Here is a 6,744-nt window from a genome sequence, read left to right on the forward strand (position 1 = left end):
GGGGGATCGACCGTCAACTCCTCGATACCCACAGGAAAATGGACACGCCGAAGCAGCAAATAAGACCATAGTAAGGTCGATCAAAAAGAGGCTCACTTACAAGAAAGGAAGATGGGAGATGAACGGCCCAGTGTACTCTGGTCATACCGAGTCAGCCCACGACGACCAACCGGAGAAATCCTTTTCTCTATAGTGCATGGCATCAAGTCCGTAATCCCAATCGAGCACATCGTGCAGACTCTAAGGACAATGTGCACTCACAAAAATGACCAGTCACTCTACGACTGTCATGACTCGTAGAAGAAAAGATAGAGCAGGAATCGGTCAGACTGTCGCAGTACTGATTGTCCGTCGCAAAATTCTATAATAAAAATATTCATTCACAGAGATTTGACATCGGGGACTTAGTGTTGCAAAAATTATTTCAAAACACCGCGGAAGAAAATGCTGGAAAACTGGGCGCAATCTTGGAGGGTCTGTAACGGGTAACCCAGGTCGTCCATCGGGGTGTCTACGAGCTCGAAAGACATGGTGGCACACCGGTTTTGAGAACTTGGAGCTTGATCAACTTAAAAAATATTACTGCTAACCCAGTAAAAATAGAACTACGACTGTCTTGATCCCTACATAAGGGTACGTAAGCAGCCTAAATCTAGGCACATCCCCCATCTAAAACAATTATCTTTTTATGGGCCGAAGTCTAATTCTGGACCGCTAAGGGCTTCGAAGCTTATATAATGTGAAAAAATGGAGAACCGTATCTTAGATTGATACAGTTTGCAAATATCAAACAATGACTAGGAGAATCGAACTTCTAGCTCATCTAAAATTTGATCATCTCACATTTTCATGAGGAATAAGGGGTACACTGATCTACAATCCGGATCATGTCGAGACCGACATATAAATCACCTCGACTACAATCTTTAGCTTGGAAATTTGGGGACGTCCCACAAATGCCATTATAAAAAGTTCCCTAAAATGTTCGCAAAGTCTCACTCGAGGAAAAGGCTTAGCATATTTTTAGCTAAAAAACCGAATTCACACATATTTTTTTTTTGTTTCGTTGAAAACACTTCAATTTTCTTAAGAACATAAAATAACCTTTAGGATCGTTTCTTAAATAAGGCTAGAAATGAAAACAAGAGTAAACACCCATTCAAAAGCATAGAAGCATTATAAAAATCAAAGCAGAAATAAATAAGACATGCATAGATATTAAAAGGACCACCGAGGTCCTACAAAAAATAACAACAAGGTTACAAAGCCTTGAGGCTACCAAACAAATGGGACCAAAATATAAAAAGAAAATATTTAGAGTCGGAATAACTTACTTAAAAGACTTATAATTAGGGGTGTTCATGAAAACCGACAAAGCAAACAACTTGATCATCCAAACCAAACCGCACTCTTTTCTAACCCACCCCATTACAACCCGAAAATATTTGGGTTGAAACAAACCCAACCCGCAAGTGTTCCAGGTTGTTTGAGTTTTTATTGTCGTGAGACTGGGTCGAACCAAACCAACCCGATACTGTTAAAGTAAAAACTTTTTTTTCTAAAAAATAAAAAATATTATCAAAGTAAAATAAAAAATACACCATATTCTTTATGGTTTTAAAATGAAAATATAAATGTATTTTTAAATTAGTGAATTATTTTGTAGGTGTATATTTATGCTCACGACAGTTGACAAACAGATAATACAAGTCGACTCGATATGATTGTAAAGACTTACTTATATTAGTTTCTACAACTATTTTTTTGGGATCATTTTACAGATTTTTCATGAGGTCTAGAATTATATGGAGTATGAAATTTGAGATGAGACATAGTTTATTTATTCTTAGTATTTGCATGGTTTTTTTTATGAATTTGATTCAGAAATCCTATTTTGTACTTTTAATGTTTACAAATTAACCCGAACAAACCGATTGAAGCCACCCCAAATAAATCAAGCCAAACCAACCCGACTAATATCGATTCGGGTTAGTTTGGTTTCAATACCATAAACGGTTTGGGAGGGTTTTAAAAATTCAATTAGTTTTAGGTCAATAGAACGTCGGAGCCGCCTGTTATGACGATTTTACTCTGAGGTGCGCGGCTGTTCAAAATGTCCAGTTTTTTTAGAATTATTGAATTCCGAATTTAGGACCCCACTCCATGAGTTATAGAACTCTAATGTGAAATTTTTTTTGAGAAAAATTGCTTTTTTTATAAGATAATAAACATAATGTGAAAGATTAAAATGTTCTGATTTTTGAAAGTTTAATTGAAATTGAATTTTTACAAAACTAGTTTGAATTTTGAAAAACCGTTTTCACTTTCAAACTTGAAAATATTTTGTCATCCAAATCAAATGAGTTTTCAAAAAAATTTCAAAACTACATCTATATCACATATGTTTGAAAATATTTTGTCATCCAAATCAAATGAGTTTTCAAAATGTTTTCAAAACTATATCTATACACATATGTTCAAAATCTATATGCTCTTGAAAATTTGAGGGGGAGGTCTCCTCGTAGACGAGCCGAAAAATAAAAGATGTGTAATCTCAAACTTTCAAGTGTTCGAGTGAGTTGAAGTTCACACTTCCCTCATGCACTTTCCCGAGTAGAAAATAGGAAAATGTCCGAGTCTGTACTTTGTGCCTTTATGCACTAACACTGCTCTTCCTTGAACATGAAGATCTAGGATTCCTTTCTAGAAGTCCACTCTATCGCTCTATAAATATGAAATATGTTTCCGAACTTATAAGAGACGATGTGCCAACTCTAAAAACTAAGTGGGAGGGTTATACTTGTTATTTGTAACCCACGATCTCCAACACTAATGAAAGAAGCAATTAAACATGAGACTAAGAGTCACTCTTGTGGCCCTCTCTTCAATAAGAGTACTCTATGACGTTTTTTGCTCAATGAGCTACGTCCGAGAGTGAACACTTAGACTAAAACCCTAGTAATCCTCCCTTGAGGCTCTGCGAAAGTATATGAGTGATCAAACCAATTTAAAAGTTGGCTAGTCAAAATTGTTGTATTGACATCTTGGCTAAGCATTAATGATGTGTCATTTACTTATAAAAGGAGATTTTTTGCGGACTTCTCTTGAGGGTGTAGATTATAATTTCGTTTATTACACCTTTGGATTTTATCAAATCTTAAAAACTTAAATCCTAAACCAAAAGACTAATCATAAACTTGTTTCAACTCTTATAGGCAAAATGTCTCTCAACCCTCTCTCAACCATTCTTTCCTCGAATAAACTCAAAGGCGAAAATTACGTCGACTGGAAACGTAACCTTGACATAGTCCTAACTGTCAACAAGCACAAATGGGTACTCACCACCCTCTATCCTCAAACGAATGATGATTCGACACATTAGGAAAAAGACGCCCTGGCGGCCTGACTTCGATCCGATGAGATTGCGAGGTGCTATATTCTGGCATCTATGAACAATGTGTTGCAATAATAACATCGTGACATTGAGACTGCCGCCGATATGCTCTGCAATCTCCATGAGATGTTTGGAGGGCAAGGACGTCAAGCAAGGAGCGATCCGACAGTTTATGAACTGTCCCATGAAGGCTGGAACTCCTGTTAGAGATCATATGATGCTGATCATTAGCTATCTAAATGAAATGGAGATCCTTGGATCTGAGATTGATGGGGAGACTAAAATAGACATGATCTTGGAAACTCTCCCCGAGTCTTTTGATACCTTTAAGCTGAACTACTCCATGAACAAGCTAGAGTACACTGTTAACGAGCTTATGAAATAGCTTCACACCGCTGAGGGACTCACTAAGAGAAAGAGGACTCAAGGAGAGGTACATGCTACTGCCTTCACCTCTGAAGAGACCTCGGAAGGCCGAGAAGAAGAACCAACCTAAGGTTCAAAAGAAGAAGAAGACGCCAAAGACTCCTAAGGTGGACATGTCTAACGACAAGTGCCACCACTGCAATGGGCCTGGTCACTGGCGTAGGAACTGTCATGCTTGCCTCAAAACCAAGGAAAAAGGTATTGTACTTGTTACCGAAGCTTGCTTAGTAGCTGATAATGTATCATCGTGGAATATTGACTCCGCTGCTACTAATCATATTTGGTGCTCCTTGACTGGTTTTAGGAAAAGAAAAAGCTTAGAGGATGGCGACTTCTGCTTCAAGTGGGGTGGTGAGAGGTTAGTGTCTGCGAGGGCTATGGGATCCGTGACGCTGTCTTTTGAAGTTGATAAAGAATGGAATTCGTATTTCTTTTTCAAATTCTTTTGTCACTGATGCATGTATGAAGAATGCTCTTTTCTACATCTATCCCACTCAACCTTCTCTATTAGACATTGAAATAGATAATAATCTAGTTAGAGAGCCAAAGAGTATTAAACTTTCTGAATCCTCCGATCTAATAAAATCAACATATGTCTGGCACTTAAGACTTGGTCATATCAGTCTAGACAGGATTAAGATGTTGGAATTGATCTAGGGTTAAGAAAAGATTTAACGCTTCGAGCAAGCGGCGGAATTTAAAAATTTTCTTTAAAACAAGTAAAACGTTTTTACTAACCTAGACAAAGAGCAAGTACGTATAAATTAAAACTATTAATGAGCATTATATGTTTACTAACATTTGAGAGGCTTGAACGTTGAGAAGCCTTAGGATGGTTGAAACGTTTGTCTCCCCTCGTAGCACGTCTCTCTTCTTTCCTCGAGAACTCGAGGAACTACGAAAGTTTCTATCACAATAATCACTCGAGAAAGAAAGGAATTAGTGTGTGGGCACTTTTAAACACGACAACTCAAGAACAAGTCTCAAAGTCGAAGAGCTAAAACACTAGGTCAAATGTGGACCTAGGTGCCAAAACAAAAACGAAAGAAAACTTAGAGAGAGAGGAAGAGAGAGGGGCGGCCAAGTCTAGAGAGAGAAGCTCTCAATCTCTAAAACTTTGGAATGAATAAACAATGAGAGTGAGGCCTCTATTTATAGGGGAGATATTACCTTCAATAAGGTAGTTTCCTCTTCTATAGAATATCACATATTCATGAGCAAAATTTGCTCTTTACCCTATAGAGTCACACGGCCAAACATAGTCCTAGCAAGTCATTGGATTTGTTTCCTCTTTTATTTTGCTCTCTCCTTGCCTTAGTTGGACTCCCATTTGGTTTCCTTGTAGGGGAAATTTGTTTCCTCTTTTTCTTTTGGCAAGTATCTTGATACATCAATGCACAAAATATTCTCTCTTTTTCTTTGGGTTGGACGGCCAAGCCTTCTAGAAGGTGCTTCTAGATTTTTCTTCATTTGTACATGACAACATAAGAAAGGCCCATTAAGAATTTTCAAGTAAAATTCCATGAAATGAAATTAATCCTCAAGGCTCAATAATCTCTTCATGGCCGAATGGTTTCAGTTTCATTTGTCATCATATGACAATGTCAAAAAATTTATTGACATTCATTTCATCCTATGTCCAAAAGGACAAAAATACCCTTTAGACAATTTTCGTAAAACTTGTCTCGTTCTTGTTTTGACTAAGCTTTAGCTTAACTATTCCTACTCGATATGATTTGTGACAGTGACCTCATGGATATACATTGCATTTCCGCAATCTTGTACATGTATTCCATATCTATGAGATCTTCACAAAGTTACTCATGACATCTTCATATATTAACTTAATTAATCTAATCTATCATATTACACATTATTAAAAAAAATTGACTATTACTATATGCTACTATTTTCATCAAAGTTCTATTATCATTTAATCTAACATGTTACTATTTTCATATATATTACTAATTAATCTATACGAAATAATCTAAAAATATTAAATAATCTATAAATATTAATAATTACAAATACCTAACGTTTTTCCGAGGCGACGACGAGGCACTGAGACGACGGGGCTACGAGTGACCAAGCTGCGGCGATGGCTGGGCCGAGGGTGGGCCGGGAGCTGGTCTATAGCCCTTCAAGAAGTTCTCTGCAAAAAAAGAAAAGAAGAAAAGGAAAAAAAAAAGATTAGTTGTGTGACCGATTGACAAGGCATTGAAATATCTAACGTGTTTTACGTACGTCCGATAATTCCGATCTCTTCTTCACCTGGTTGCACTGCCAAACAGAATCCCACTTGTACTCCCTGCACCGAAGAGAGAGTGAGACAGAGAGAGAGAGAGAGAGTGAGACAGAGAGAGAGAGAGACAGAGAGAGAGAGAGAGAGTGTGAGGCTTACCTGGAGGACGGCGCCGGGAATGGAGGCGGGGCTGGTCCGCTGGAGACGAGCGTCGGGCTGGAGGCGGGGCTGGTGGCGCCGGGGACGAGCGTCGGGCGCTGGAGGCGGGGCTGGTGGCGCCGGGGACGAGCGTCGGGCTGGAGGCGGGGCTGGTGGCGCCGGGGACGAGCGTCGGAGAGAGAGAGAGAGAAGAGAGAGTTAGAGAGAGAGAGAGAGAGAGAGAGAGTGTGAGGCTTACCTGGAGGACGGCGCCGGGAATGGAGGCGGGACTGGTCCGCCGGAGACGAGCGTCGGGCTGGAGGCGGGGCTGGTGGCGCCGGGGACGAGCGTCGGGCGCTGGAGGCGGGGCTGGTGGCGCCGGGGACGAGCGTCGGTCGGGCTGGAGGCGGGGCTGGTGGCGCCGGGGACGAGCGTCGGAGAGAGAGAGAGAGAAGAGAGAGTTAGAGAGTGAGAGAGTGAGGTTGGGCGAAGAAGAAGACGCTCGGGTATATAAATACCCTAAAACTATTAGGTGCGACAT

The sequence above is a fragment of the Urtica dioica genome, chromosome 5, assembly GCF_054948205.1.
Source record: "Urtica dioica subsp. dioica isolate 48M chromosome 5, U.dioica_male_clone48M_v1_H2, whole genome shotgun sequence".
NCBI classification, from domain to species: Eukaryota; Viridiplantae; Streptophyta; class Magnoliopsida; order Rosales; family Urticaceae; genus Urtica; species Urtica dioica.